We start from the raw sequence: 16041 nt of genomic DNA, 5'->3' as shown, positions 1-16041 counted from the left end.
GTGCTAGACTCATTTCCATAGAGCTTCTTTAATATGTCCCATAAGCTCTTTGTCGATTTGCATCTGTCCACCTATGAGGAAACATCATCTGATAACCCACAGAGTATAGCCTTCATTGCTATATCTTTACACTGATTTCTTCTTTCTGCATCTAAATTGGTGGGAGGAGTGACTTAACTAGGGCAGCCATTTACTACTGACATCCATACATCAAACCCAAGGGAGGACAGGTAGACTTCCATTCTACAACTCCAAACATAAAAGTTTAAACCATAAAACACAGGAGTAGGGGGTGACAAAAAATAGATCATTATGTTCAAATACTAGAATCTACCCAAACTAGAGAAATCTTATCAACCTGGAACCTAGGCTCTGATACCAATTGATGAACAGAAGATGCCATTGAGATGGGGGGTGAATCAGTGGTTTCCAAACTTTTCTCTTTTGTATCCTATGTGTGTATACCGGTTAACAGATCTAACATAAAGCAAACATATCAGTGAGATGGGAGGATGACACAAATGCAACCACACATAAGATGGACATCACATAACACCAGATGTACGATGAAAACCCAACATGGGAAAAACCACGGTGAGAAATGTTGCTGGAGTCTATTGCTCCAATCCAGCCTCCCAATGAAACATTTGGTTACAACATTTAGGGCACCAACCCAAGGAGCACCACTCCTATTTTAGAGCACCCAAGGAGCATCAACCCCTAATTTTAGGACACCAACCCAAGGAGCACCAACCCCTGCACTGATATCCAAATCAGTGATAACAATATCATATATTGAAACTAAAGTAATATCCTTGTTGCAAATGAACTTTATAACTCTTATGCATGTCTCTCCACCAGTTCACCTCCATACAACTCTCTACAAGTTCTCTGCAAACCTTCTCTTTGTTGCAACCTTATCTCCTACTGCAATTCACTCTCTACTGCAACCTTACCGATTCAACCTCTACTTCTTCTTTGCTCTGTCTCTTCTCTACTTTTCCTCTTCTCTGCTTTGCCTCTTCTCTGCCAACACTCTATTCTGTCAGATGTACAGCTCCTTTCCTCCACTGGTATTCTTCACTCTGATCTCTATCAGTTTTCTCCTTACCGGTCAGGCTTTGCTCGTATCTAACCTTGTTGGATCTTCATCATCACTCCCACAACACTACACTTTCTCTACCTTTCTACAGGTTGTAGCACCACCAGTTCACACCTCTGCAACTCACTTTATAGTTTATCGGTTACTCTAATCTTGCCGGTTAAGCCACTATTAAACCCTCTCACCAGTTGTACCTCCAACACTCAGTCTTTACAATCTTGGATGAAGTCCCTAATTGGTTGGCTCTCTTCTTCTCTTTCACTCTCTATCCTTCATCACTTGGCCTACAACATCATCCATCATCTTTAGTCACGAGTCGGCATATTTATTCTTGAGTTTTCCCACCATGACCAACATTCAAAATTTTGGCACGCTAGGGTTTCTTCATCGACCCCAAAGCAAACCAAATCCAATTAGGTCTCCTTCCAGAGATTGAGCACCTACAATGGATCAATAAGACTCTACCAATCCTGTTGTGTTCAGAACACGCTTGCCCTATTTGGCAAACACGACACCTCTTTCGGTCTACACTTGTCAAACATCTATAAAGCAATCACACAGATAGCTTCACCTACCCTAATCAGGACCTCGACACTCGACCTCGATCATGAAGTCACCAAATCAAATCTTGGTTCTCTGATTAGTCTCGAGCTACACCCTTCTTCTCTCAACCCATGAAACATGCTATCAATATTAATGTCAACCAGTCACCACCTACCTCACTGACAACACTTCACTAACCATAATATGCATGACACCTATCTCCTACATGTCAACTTTATCAGAATCCACCTCTGCTAAGTCATTTGTGTTGGTCCAGACAAGATCATCAACCAAACACAACTAGGTTTATCTATCAATTCAAAAATCCTTTCGGTTATACCCTAACTAGTCTCCCTTCAAACTAGCACTTTGCTGCTTTGTCAGTGGAACACCTTTACCGGTCATCACACATGCCAAACCACAGCATACTCAACTTCATCAAACAAGAGCTCTTCACTTGTCACTTTGTTTTTCTCACCATTGGACATGCTTACCGGTAACCACCTTGATGACACCATGTCATTGACCTTGAACAATCTCCATCTGTTTGCATCTGTGGCAACAGTTTTCTCCATCTTAAATTCGGTTGCACTCTCTGTTTGCAACTGATTCAACTTTTCCTTCTTCATCAATAGACCAGTTCTCTTATCAACTGGTTTGTCAAAGTAACAAACCTATCCTTCCTTCTCTGTACCGGCAACTCATTATGTATACCCTTGTTGATCCAGTGCACATCTCTTATTTCATGCATTTAAGGCAACTTAGTGTTCACCGATTCATCTGGTGTGAGCCTTCAATCACCTGTCTTCTAATCTTTTGTCTTATCTTGGAGTACTATGATGCATTCCATCAATAATAGGAGATAAGATCCACTTCCCAGTGAGGATGGATCCTTGTCATCTACATACGAAATAGCACCAATATGGCTTCCCTGTTTGTGCAAGCATATCTTCAAATAGGCACATATGATCCTATTAGGCACAATCTCTATGATTCTTCTCATCATCTGGTGACTGCATCTTTATCCGGTGGGAGTCCTATTGTTTCACAACCAAACATCCAACAACATACCTATTGGCACATCTACTTTAGCTCACTCTCTTTCTCACTTGCTAGCTCACCCTGCTTGCTCACTTGCCAGTTGTTACTACTTACTGGTCTCCAGTCCTTATGTCTTCAAAATAAGTCAACACTAACTTAAGTATCAATGACTCCAATGGCCATTGTGTTGGATGACACTCTCTTCCTTACCGGTGACCTTCCATGCTAGTTGCATCAATGACACCACTACTGGTATACATCAATGACAACACTATTAATTAATCTACCATACCGGTTTCCATCCTATACCAGTTGACATCAATGACAACACAATGCCAAAAACTTTTCCCTTTTCATCTCATTTCTTATTGTTGATCGGACCATTGTTTCTCATGTTCTTGCTTCTACAATATTTTGCAATGTGACCGGATTTGTTGCATGCATAGAAAACAACATTTCTTTGCATAGGCCTAAAATTCATCTGATTTGATCTCATCCTGCATTGGTTAGAAATGTGTCCAAACATTCCATAGGCGTAACATCTCTTATTCTAAAAATTGTTCACCATTCTACACATATTTGACTTATGACCAAATTTGTTGCATATGAAACATTGACCGGTAACGGTAGGACCACTATTCATCACATTATTCATCATCCCATTATTCATCTTATTTCTACATTGACTTGCCATATGAGCAAATTTAACACAAACAAAATATTTACCATTGAATTTATAGACATTAGGTTGTCTTACCAGAGATTTCTTGTTGTTCTGATGATTGCTTTGTCTAGAACCAAAGGATTCTCCCTTCTCATATCCATGTCCTCGCATGTCTTTCCCATGTCTCTGAATTTCCAATATCTCATCTAACTGATTTGAGCTAGCTTTGAATTTCTATTTGTACTCGTTAGTAGTAGAAAGCTCATCTCTCAAAAATATGATCCACCTTTCAACTTCTTGTCCATCATTCTTCAATTACACTAATTCAAGTTTGAATTGATCATTCTCATAGTTCAGCCTACAAAATTCACATATCTATCCTTCAATGACTAAGTCAGATTTTCTTCATTCTTCTTCCTGTCTTCAATCTCCTTTGTCAGCTTCATCACAATGGATTGCATCTCATTCTTCAACACTGCATTGTCTCTAGCCATATTCTCACATTCATCTATCTTGTCTTGATTTTGTATGCTTTTCTCTTCTCTCTCCTAGAGTTTGTCCATCAGCTCTTTTCTCTTTTCTCTAGAAGTTCTCACTTTTTCTTTCAATGTCTCAATGAAGTATTCAACTGCACTCGGGTTTCTTTTTAGGGAACTTACTTCTTTTCTTGTTGCATCAAGATCTTCAAGTGCCACACTAAGCTATCTTTGCAAACCGAAGTCCATTGATTCAATCTTCCAGATCTTTCTCAAGTTGTAAGGCTTCTTCCTAGGAACTAAGCTCTAATACTAATTGTTGGAATCAATGAACACTGAGATGGGGGGGGGGGGTGAATCAATGTTTTATAATCCATAAAATTATTAAGATGATTCTTAAACCACCAGATACATAAGAATGAAAGCAAAGTGCAGAAACATAAAGTAATCAACCACACAACCATAACACCAAGATTTTTACATGGAAACCCGGAAAGGGAAAAACCATAGTGGGATTTGAACCCACAATATTATTATACTATGATCAGAAGTATGATAATATTACATAAGGGGAATGCACTTTCATTTAGACACACTACCTAGAGCTCACTGTTCAATTACATAAGAGGGAAACAGCTACAGTGGACTATTTTTCCTACAAGTAAGATAGATGAGTAATTACAGTGCCTGAATTGGAATATAGCATCTACATATACCAAAGATCAATTTTGGTTAAGCACAATTTGACTATCAAATGTTGCTCTGCCTTTCTGCCCTATTCTACTGCATAGTTATCTACCACAGCACCAATTCTATATTCTAATGCTCATTCGCATACCACACATCCACGTTCGCATATATCATCCTTAAAATGATCAGCTCGATCAAAATTATATATCCAAACAACCTAATAAGATCTCAAAAATATCGACTTCATAAAAACTGCATAACACGCAACATGAAACATGTAACCTTAGGCCGGCTCAATCTGCCCACAAATCCATATGCAGACACAAAAATAATGATAACAAGCTTCATAAAAGTCATCCCAAACTCCTCAAACATGAAACCAATCACCAAAATTAACCCAACAATTCTACAACACACGTTACATAGGAATATCTCTATTCTAACTAAATTGCCGGATACCAAACTTTTAATCTTGCTCATGAATCAACACCAGATATCAAGATTACAAGATAACTTGCCTTGAACCTTGAATCATCTTTCTTAGTCACCACAACCAAAATTACACTACCAAAATCAAGATGTGCACAATGATCTCATGTTCTACCAGTTGTTGTGTTCCACCTTCCAAACTTGTTCCTTATGAACTATATGACTTCAGATAACTCAAATCTATGTATACTAGATGATGTTTTTGAACTAGGTTGCCATCAATGACAACTCCTAAGCATCTCTCATGCATCGATCTTCACCAAAATAGTGTTTCTTTCCAACAACAACAATATATATACCATCTAGAACACATCTGGGTCAGCCACAAAGGATTACATTTACCAAGGAAGGAAAATGAAATGGGTAAAATAGGTCAGCCCCAAAACGTGAAGATCTCATCCGCCAAGAACAAACAGGATGTGCAGACCACAAAGGAAGGTTGGCCAAGGGACTAATAACATCATGTGTGGTGCCAAATTGTTCCACAATCCAAGGAATCTCTTTGCACAAGAATAAATATCCAACATAGATGGTAATCTCAAAACTGCTCCAAAACAAAGAAATTGATACTCCAGAAGGAATAACTTGTCAAAAAAAAATCCAAATGAATTGGAAATATGGAATGATGAACAAGAAAAATCTTGGAAGCCGACAATATAATCCACAATGAAAAAGAAACAACTACCATAATCTTAAAGTAACATAGAAACTACAACAAGAACAAAACTAAAAGCAATTTTTTTTGCTGATGCAAGATTGCTCAAAGATCGAGGATGCTCTTGCATCAAACACCCCAGGTAGAAAAAGATGTTCCATGACAGGAAACTCATGAACATCGAAAAGGATGCGGGATATAGACCCCATGCTCATTTTGTAGGTCCCGGGGACAGCTGAGAGGGGGGGGGTGAATCAGTTGTACAGTAAATTCAAACCAAAATCTTACTAACCAACTAATTGCTTAGTACCGGTAAGACAGTTAATTGTGTCGGTAAATAGTGTTAACAGGAAATGTTGTACTGGGAAGAATTAATGCATGAAACATAAGCACAAAGTCAACCACAACACATGACACAAATATTTGTACGTGGAAACCCTGTAAGGGGAAAAACCATGGTGGGAAACCTTACCCACAATCAGATGATACTACTGCAGATAGTAAGTGTACAAGAGGGGTCTGCACGTGCAGAATGGCCAACAGCCTAGAGCTCACTGCTCAAACACAAATGGGAGTCACACTGACTACAGATGGATGGTTAAATCCAATGAGAATGTACTGCACAGAATAGCATCTTCATATGCTGGATTTAGTACCGGTGTAATGCTGATATGCTTCTACAAAAACCTAGCCTCACCTTCAAATGATGTCTTCATGTATATCTCTACTTAATCTCACATATACCTTCTTGTAATTCTTTTTCACATTCCACACTTGATCTTACAAATAAGATCTTACATTTATACCATACCCTAAGACCAATTTTAGTAGGTCGGCTCTACAAGATATTACAATAAAACATTTTACAAATAATACAATATCCGATGCAATAACTAATTGAGCATGTCAGCTTAATGCATTTACAACAATAATAAATCATCTCCATAGCGTGCCATGCTGATCTGGAAAAGATAAACCTGCCGGTGTAACCCTAGATAACCTGGACCTATTTGCCAGTGAAAGCAAATATGCAAATAAGAATATACCAATGATATTACTTCAAGGAAAAGTGTCCACATGATGTCTTCAACATTACCAAGTGTCTTCCATGTCATTCCAGGTACCGGTGAACATTATATCCTGCCAGTTAACCATATACCGGTGATTGTTGAACAGTTTACTGATTGCCAGTGAATGTTGTTGGATCTCCAAAGTAGGTGTGTTAGCAGGTGTTGACATCAATGACAAAACCATACCAAAATACCAACAATCTCCCCCTTTGGCATTGATGGCAACACAAGATGGAAAAACCATCAACGTGTCAAAATAGAAATGCCAAATACAAAAACCAATTCTCCCCCTGGGAGTAATATGTGTTTATTAATATCAATCTCTCATAGCAATCTCTCCTCAAAAAGATAATGCACTCTCCCCAATGTTTTTCCATATATCTCTCCCCCTTTGACATCGAATGCCAAAGTCACAAAAAGGTCAAGTTCATACAAAATACCAATCAATTCAATATACCAACTACTCCCCCTGAGAAGTAGCTTCCTCATCAAATACCGGAATAAAAGATTTGTCCATTTAATTCTACCGGTTGATGATAATCATCAACTGTCTAAGTCTCTACCGGTGGAGGTAGGACTCTTAGCTGATCTCTGAGATACTCAAAAGTTTCCTTAGGCAAAGGTTTTGTAAAAATATCTGTAAGTTGTTCTTTAGTATTCACATAAACTAGTTTTATTGCTTTTTCTTCAACTTTTTCCCTTAGAAAATTCAGTTTGATAGAAACATGTTTTGTTTTAGAATGTAATACTGGATTCTTAGATATATCAATTGCTGCAGTGTTATCACAATATATATTAATAGGTTCCTTGCATTTTACCTTTATGTCTTTCAACATTTGCTTAAGCCAAAGTACCTGTGTACAGTTTGTTGCTGTTGCAACATATTCTGATTCTGCTGTTGATCAAGATGTACAACTCTATTTCTTACTTAACCAAGAAACTAATCTCTTTCTAAGAAATAATGCTCCTCTAGTGGTTCTCTTTCTATCATCCACATCTCCTGCCCAATTTGCATCTGTGTATGCATATAGATCAAAATTTTCATTTTTAGGATACCATAATCCAAGATTTGCTATGCCTTGTAAGTACCAGAAAATCCTTTTTACTGTTGATTCATGATTTTCCTTAGGATTACTCTGAAATCTAGAAACTATACATATTCCATTCATAATATCAGGTCTGGTTTGTGTCAAATACAGTAAACCTCCTATCATAGATTTGTATCTGGTTGGATTAATAGGTGTAGATTCATCCCTTTGAGATAATTTGTCATTTGTAGTCATAGGTGTGCTTACCGGTTTAGAGTTCTCCATCCCAAATTTCTTGAGTAGTTCTTTCAAGTACTTAGATTGACTCAAAAATATGCCTTTATCAGTCTGTAAAATCTGCAACCCTAAAAAGAATTTTATTTCTCCAATCATAGACATTTCAAATTCATGCTGCATTTTAAGAGAAAATTCTTTGCATAATCCATCTTCTCCTCCAAAGATTATATCATCAACAAATACTTCCATAATAAAAATGTCATCATTAGTTACTTTGTAATATAAATTGCTATCTGCATTTCCTTTAGTAAAACCAATTTTTAAGAGATACTTATCCAATCTTGCATACCAGGCTCTTGGAGCTTGTTTTAGTCCATACAGAGCTTTTCTTAATTTGCAAACCATATCATTGTTATCTGTCAAAGAAAATCCATCAGGTTGTTCAATATAAACTTCTTCTTCAAGATCTCCATTCAAAAATGCACATTTAATATCCATTTGATAAACTTTGTAATCCTTGTGAGCTGCAAAGGCTAAGAATAACCTAACTGCTTTAATTCTGGCTACCGGTGCAAAGGTTTCATTGTAATCAACTCCTTCTTTCTGAGAATATCCCTTACACACTAGTATTGCTTTATTCCTAACAACCTTACCATCTTCATTGAGTTTGTTTCTAAATACCCATTTGGTTCCAATTACATTTTTATTTTCAGGCCGAGGAACTAATGTCCAAGTATTATTTTTCTCAATTTGTCCTAATTCTTCTTCCATAGCTTTAATCCAAAATTTATCTTCACATGCCTCATTGATAGATAATGGTTCAATTTGAGAAATAAGACATACCTCTTCATTTGCCAATCTTCCTCTTGTCATGACTCCTTTAAATTTGCTTCCAATTATCTGATCTTCAGAATGATTCAGTCTTACATACCAAGGTGTCTTAGTCTGTTGTTGTTCTTCAATTACTGTGGTATCCTCCAGAGTAACTGGGTCATCATTCTGTACCGGTGGATTTACTCTTGGTTCATTTGTCATAATTTCTGTTACCGGTTCAGAGTCTACATACCTTGAAGTTCCACTGAATTGTTCATCAATCTTTACATTTGTACTCTCAACAATTTTCTGTAATCTTTTATTAAAACATCTATAAGATTTACTCTTAGATGAATAACCAAGAAATATTCCTTCATCACTTCTAGGATCAAACTTTCCAATATACTCATCTCTTCTAATATAACATTTACTTCCAAAAATTCTGAAATACTTAAGAGTAGGAGTATTACCAAACCATAGTTCATGAGGGGTCTTACCAGTTTCACCTTTGATGTGAACTTTGTTGAATGTATAGACAACAGTGCTTACTGCCTCTCTCCAGTACACATGTGGTAGATTTGCTTTTGATAACATACATCTTGCTGCATCCAAAATAGTTATGTTTTTCCTTTCAACAACTCCATTCTGTTGTGGTGTCTGAGGTGTTGATAACTGTCTTTTGATTCCATTCACTTCATAGAATGTATTAAAATCTCTAGATGTGAATTCACCTCCTTGATCAGATCTTAAACATTTAATTTTCTTACCGGTTTCATTTTCAACCATTGCTTTGAATAGTTTGAACTTCCCAAGTGCTTCTGATTTTTCCTTAAGAAAAGTAACCCAACACATTCTAGAATAATCATCAATAATTAGCATGAAATATCTATCACCTTGTAAGCTTTTAGTTCTAGCCGGACCACATAAATCAGTGTGAATTAAATCAAGAGCATTATTGGATTTTTCTGGAACACTTTTGAAACTAGCTCTAACTTGTTTTCCAAATTGACATTCCTTGTAAATTGTATTCTGGGGTTTCACAATTTTAGGTAGATCTCTAACTGCCTTAGAAGTACTGATTTTTACCATGCAATCAAAATTTACATGACATAGTCTTTTATGCCATAGCCAACATTCATCTATATGAGAAATTAAGCATGCCTTTTCACTGTTATTGAAATCAAAGATATTTCCTCTAGTCTGATTACCGGTTGCAATTTCCAAACCAGTTCTATTCATGATTTTGCATTTTCCATTTTTAAATTGTAACTGAAAACCTTTCTCAACTAATTGACCAACACTTAAAAGATTATGTTTTAATCCTTCAACATAGTAAACATTGTCAGTGTTATGTTTACCATCAAGAGATATTGAACCCTTACCTTTGATTGAACAGGCTTTGTCATCTCCGAATCTTACTAAAACTCCATTGTATTCTTGAAAGTTCAAGAATTTACCTTTGTCTCCAGTCATGTGATGTGAGCATCCGGAGTCAATAATCCATTCATCCTTTGATTCAACTTTAGCTGCTATGGCTTATTCTACTGGTGGAGCAATAGGTACCGGTTGATCTTCTGTTATAGCAACAAAGACCCATCCGTTGTCTACTGGATCCTCATCAGAATCATCAGTCACACATTCATCAACAATGTAACAGGATTTATCTTTGTTTTTCTTAAATCTATATCTCTGATATTCAGGATTAGGTTTATATGTTCTTCTAGCTTCTTCTCTTAGTCTAGCATGTCTATCAGGGCATCTTGAAGCCATATGACCAATCTTATTGCAATTGAAACATTTAAAGGGTGCTTTACCTTCATACTTACTTCCAATTGGACCTTTTGGCATTTTTCTTGCAAATAGTGCTTCAAGTTCTTCAAGCTCTTCATTCTCCTTTCTGGTTTCTTCAAGTTCTCTTGCATAAAAGGCTCTCTAGTCTGATTTGTCAAAAGATGGAGCAGATGATGTTGATGCTTTGAAGGCCAAATCAGTTTTTATAGCAACAGGACCAAATTCCTCTATTTCAAAAGCTGAAAGTTTTCCAATTAATGTATCCCTAGTTACTGATGTATTAGGCATTGTTCTCAACTCATTAATAGCAGTAACCTTCATTTTATATGCCAGTGGCAAACCTCTTAAGATTTTTGAAACAATCTCATCTTCACTCAAGGTTCCTCCACAACATTTGATACCTAGAACAATTTCATTTACTCTTTCCATAAAAGTAGAAATTCTTTCATCTTCTTCCATTTTCAGATGTTCATACCTGACTCGGAAGCTTTCAAGTTTTGAAATTTTGACTATGGAATCACCTTCATTCAGTGTTTCCAAATGATCCCAAATAGCTTTTGCAGTAGATCTATCTGATAATCCCATGATTTGTTCATCTGATAATGTGCTCAAAAGTGCTTCTCTTGCTTTCCAATCATTTTCTTCATCTTTACCTAGAGTAATAGGAGCAGGTTGACCAGCTACAGCAGCAGTATAACCATTCTTAGTAACTTCCCAGATGTCTTTACCAATGCAATTCAGATGTGTCTCCATTCTGATTTTCCATATTCCATAGTTGGTTCCATCAAGTTTAGGACTATCCTTCTTGAAATAATTAGTAGACATTGGATATACTAAAGTTGTTAAACTTCTGCAAAAGAGGACCAAGGCTCTGATACCAATTGTAGGTCCTAGGGACAACTGAGAGGGGGGGTGAATCAGTTGTACAATAAATTCAAACCAAAATCTTATTAACCAACTAATTGCTTAATACCGGTAAGATAGTTAATTGTGTCAGTAAACAGTGTTAACAGGAAATGTTGTACCGGGAAGAATTAATGCATGAAACATAAGCACAAATTCAACCACAACACATGACACAAATATTTGTACATGGAAACCCTGTAAGGGGAAAAACCATGGTGGGAAACCTTACCCACAATCAGATGATACTACTGCAGATAGTAAGTGTACAAGAGGGGTCTGCACGTGCAGAAAGGCCAACAGCCTAGAGCTCACTGCTCAAACACAAATGGGAGTCACACTGACTACAGATGGATGGTTAAATCCAATGAGAATGTACTGCACAAAATAGCATCTTCATATGCTGGATTTAGTACCGATGTAATGCTGATATGCTTCTACAAAAACCTAGCCTCACCTTCAAATGATGTCTTCGTGTATATCTCTTCTTAATCTCACATATACCTTCTTGTAATTCTTTTTCGCATTCCACACTTGATCTTACAAATAAGATCTTACATTTATACCATACCCTAAGACCAATTTTAGTAGGTCGGCTCTACAAGATATTACAATAAAACATTTTACAAATAATACAATATCCGATGCAATAACCGATTGAGCATGTCGGCTTAATGCAATTACAACAATAATAAATCATCTCCATAGCGTGCCATGCTGATCTGGAAAAGATAAACCTGCCGGTGTAACCCTAGATAACCTGGACCTATTTGCCGGTGAAAGCAAATATGCAAATAAGAATATACCAATGATATTACTTCAAGGAAAAGTGTCCACATGATGTCTTCGACATTACCAAGTGTCTTCCATGTCATTGCAGGTACCGGTGAACATTATATCCTACCGGTTAACCATATACTGGTGATTGTTGAATAGTTTATTGATTGCCGGTGAATGTTGTTGGATCTCCAAAGTAGGTGTGTTAGCAAGTGTTGACATCAATGACAAAACCATACCAAAATACCAACACATTTATGATTCAAATGCCTTCTTGGTCTACAAACTTCTTCCTAACCTCTTCTAGAACCTTAGCCAGATTCTCTAGCTTCTATTTTTATTTATCTCCCTTTACTAGCTTCATACCTACACACTGTCTCTGACCATTGCTCTCTTTCTTCTTCAACTCTGATTTATTTCTGCCATAGGATTTCATCCAGTCAGGCACCATCGCCTTAACCTTTCTACCATCTGATACCACCTTTCTATCAGACCTATCGACTACATCCTTATGTAAATCCATGCCACCATCTAGTGTATCCTCTGCAACCTACTTCTCAGCACTCAAATTCTTCACACGACTCAAATTCTTCACTACCTTATCCTTCTCCTTCAAAGAAGCCAAAGTAAACTTTTGCCCATCCTTCTCAATAGTGATCAGGTTTCTTCTACAATCATAAATAGTTGGACTCTAGATCAAATTGCCAAGGTCTACTTAACAAAACATGACAAGCACTCATAGGAAAATCATCACACAAGACTTCATCCTTGAAAGGTCCAATATTAAAATTCACCAAGAATTGTTCTCTCACTTCCACCTTATGCTCATCTTGCAACCATCTCATCTTGTAAGGGCTAGAATGCTCAAGCCTCTTCAAACCAGGCTTCACTACCATCTCCTCTGATACCAAATTATCAGTACTTCCAATATCCACGATAACCTTACAATACTTCCCACCTAGTTTGCAAATAGTCCAAGAAAGGTTCTTCCTTTAAGTGGGTCTGGTATCTTCACTATTATACTCCATCAAGACTCTTCTGAATAAAAGAGACTCTCCTGCTCCATTTCTAACAGATTCTATCTGGTAACTCTAGCTTCCTGATCCTCATTTTCCATGCAGTTCCTTACTATTCCTTTCTTACACTCAAAAGATCTATGTTCGGTTTCTCCACACTTAAAACATCTACCTAAAAAACTCTCTACTCCTATTGCCACTACCTTTTCTATGTGTCTTCTGATCCAGTTCTTTATTCCATTTAGATTTTGGTTCTTCTCCAACATTTTTCTTCTTTATACTACCATTCACCTACCCCTTAAGTCTCTCCTTTCCTCTAGGGTTATTTTGTTGTCTCCTTTTCATTTTATCTTCGACCTTCAAAGCATATTGATAAGCCTCCTCAACTGTAGAAGTATTCAGCATACTCATCTCATCTTGGATGTTAAATCAAAGTCCATTTATATATCTAGCCACCTTCTCCCTATCCATATCTTGATGACCGGATCTAATCATCACCTTGTATAATTCCTTAGTATACTCTTTCACACTCATGTAATTTTGCTTCAAGTTTTGCAACTTCTTGAACAATTCCAACTCATAGTCTCCCAAAATAAATTTAACCTTCAACCTCACAACCATTTGCCTCCATCAAGTGATTTTCATATCAATATTCTCCACTCTATCCCTTTACAACTCTTTCCATCATAAAAGCGACATGTCATTTCAACTTAGTTTGTGTCAACTAGACTCTATGTGGGTCCTTAACATCTTCAAATTCAAAGTAGTCTTCCAACTCTCTGATCTAGTCTATTAGGTCTTCCAGATTCAATGAACCAGAAAAGTTAAAAACCTCAACTTTATGAACTTTACTCACTTGTGCCACCACTCTAATAAATCTTTCTTCACCCTAATTTGTCAGTCCTTCCACTTGTTTGGCCTCAAGATCTTCTCCTGCCTCTTAATATTTATTCTTTAATTTCGGATTCCTCTGCAAACTAGCCAACACATTTCAAATCCCATTCCTCATTTCATTCTTGAAATCCTCCATCATCTTCTCTACCCTCCTAGGGTTCATCCTTCTTGGCGGCATCTCCTCCTTTTTTTGCAGTGCAACTGCCTCAATCAACAATCTGACTACAAGGTTTCAATTGCCTCTTCGTCGATGATCTATTGAACACACTTGCAGCCTGCCTTAATTCAGCTATCTGTTCACCCAAAGGAATGCCTCAAGATTCATGACCAATTCTAATACCATCTGATGAACCATGACTCAGAGGATCCTCAAAGAGAACTATTTGGATCATGCAGCAAGAGTAACACAATGGAAGAAAGAATACAACATAGGAACTATACAAAATCAGATATCTGTATCATCATATATTCATCATAGAACATCTAGTAACATCCGGGTTATATGCAGGCTAACATGCCCAGTTACAAACTACATCCCTGAACACAATCCATTCGGACCTCCAAGAAGTATCTAAAATTATAATTCATGAATCTAGATCATCATACTACTTCACTATCTATCAAAGGATCACATACAACAATATGTATACCATCCGGAACACATCCAGGTCGGCCACAAAATATTACATTTACCAAGGAAGGAAAATGAAACGTGTAAAATAGGTCTGCCCCAAAACGTGAAGATCTCATCCGCCAAGAACAAACATGAAGTGTAGACCACAAAGGAGGGTCGACCAAGGGACTAAGAGCATCGTGTGTGGTGCCAAATTGTTTCGTAATCCAAGGAATCTCCAGCATAGATGGTAAGCTCAAAACTACTTCGAAACCAAGAAACAAACACTCCAGAAGGAATAACTTGTTGGAAAAGAATCCAAATGAACTGGAAATATGGAATGATGAATAAGAACAATCCTGTAAGCTGACAATTTGATCCCCAATGAAAAAGAAACAACTACCATAAAATGTTGAAAGTAACACAGAAAATGAAACAAGAACAAAACTCAAAGCAAATGTTTTTGGTTGATGCAAGATTGCTCATAGACCAAGGATGCTCCTGCATCAAGACAAGCTCAGACTTGTGAAGCTAGGTGGAGTCGATGTCTGGTTCTTGCAAAACTTTCACCACCAATACACGTACAACAACATATATAATAACATATATCATGAAATAAATACACAAGTGAAGGGGAATCACAATATCATATCATGCTCATAAATGAGTGGTACGACATCGTCCCTTTCACAAACTCGATAAAAGACAGTCGCAACAACCAAGTACTATCATAGTCATCATATCAATTACAACCATGAAGTTAGGTTAGTACATAATAAGATACCATAAAATCACCATAAGCAAAAATTAACCATACATATAAAATGAGTGCATATAGATCATCAAATAAGAATCAATCATCATAATAATATATGAATATCATCATCCACATGAAATCATAATGTCAAATGCAATATGATATGTCTATTATCAATAATGAAGCATCCAGATCATAAGTAAATCCATAAACATCTAATCAAAAGCATCACAAAGTAGTCTAAGCTATATAAATATAGTCTATCGATGCACAAAAGAAAGTTAAATTTGGGAGGGGCACTATAGTGGTGACTTGGTGTTCTATGAGGCATTTGTAGAAGGGGCACATAGTGTGTGTCCAACTCAGGGTACATCATACACCTGGGAGTGTCTTGGCTAGGGCTGCATCTTTCATCTCGTGAAGGCATGTAAGGTTCTATGTAAGAACCTATTTCCTCTATGGTGTGATATAGCCATAAAGGT

Source organism: Cryptomeria japonica, chromosome 10, assembly GCF_030272615.1.
Source record: "Cryptomeria japonica chromosome 10, Sugi_1.0, whole genome shotgun sequence".
NCBI classification, from domain to species: Eukaryota; Viridiplantae; Streptophyta; class Pinopsida; order Cupressales; family Cupressaceae; genus Cryptomeria; species Cryptomeria japonica.
Note: the sequence above shows the minus strand (reverse complement) of the source record.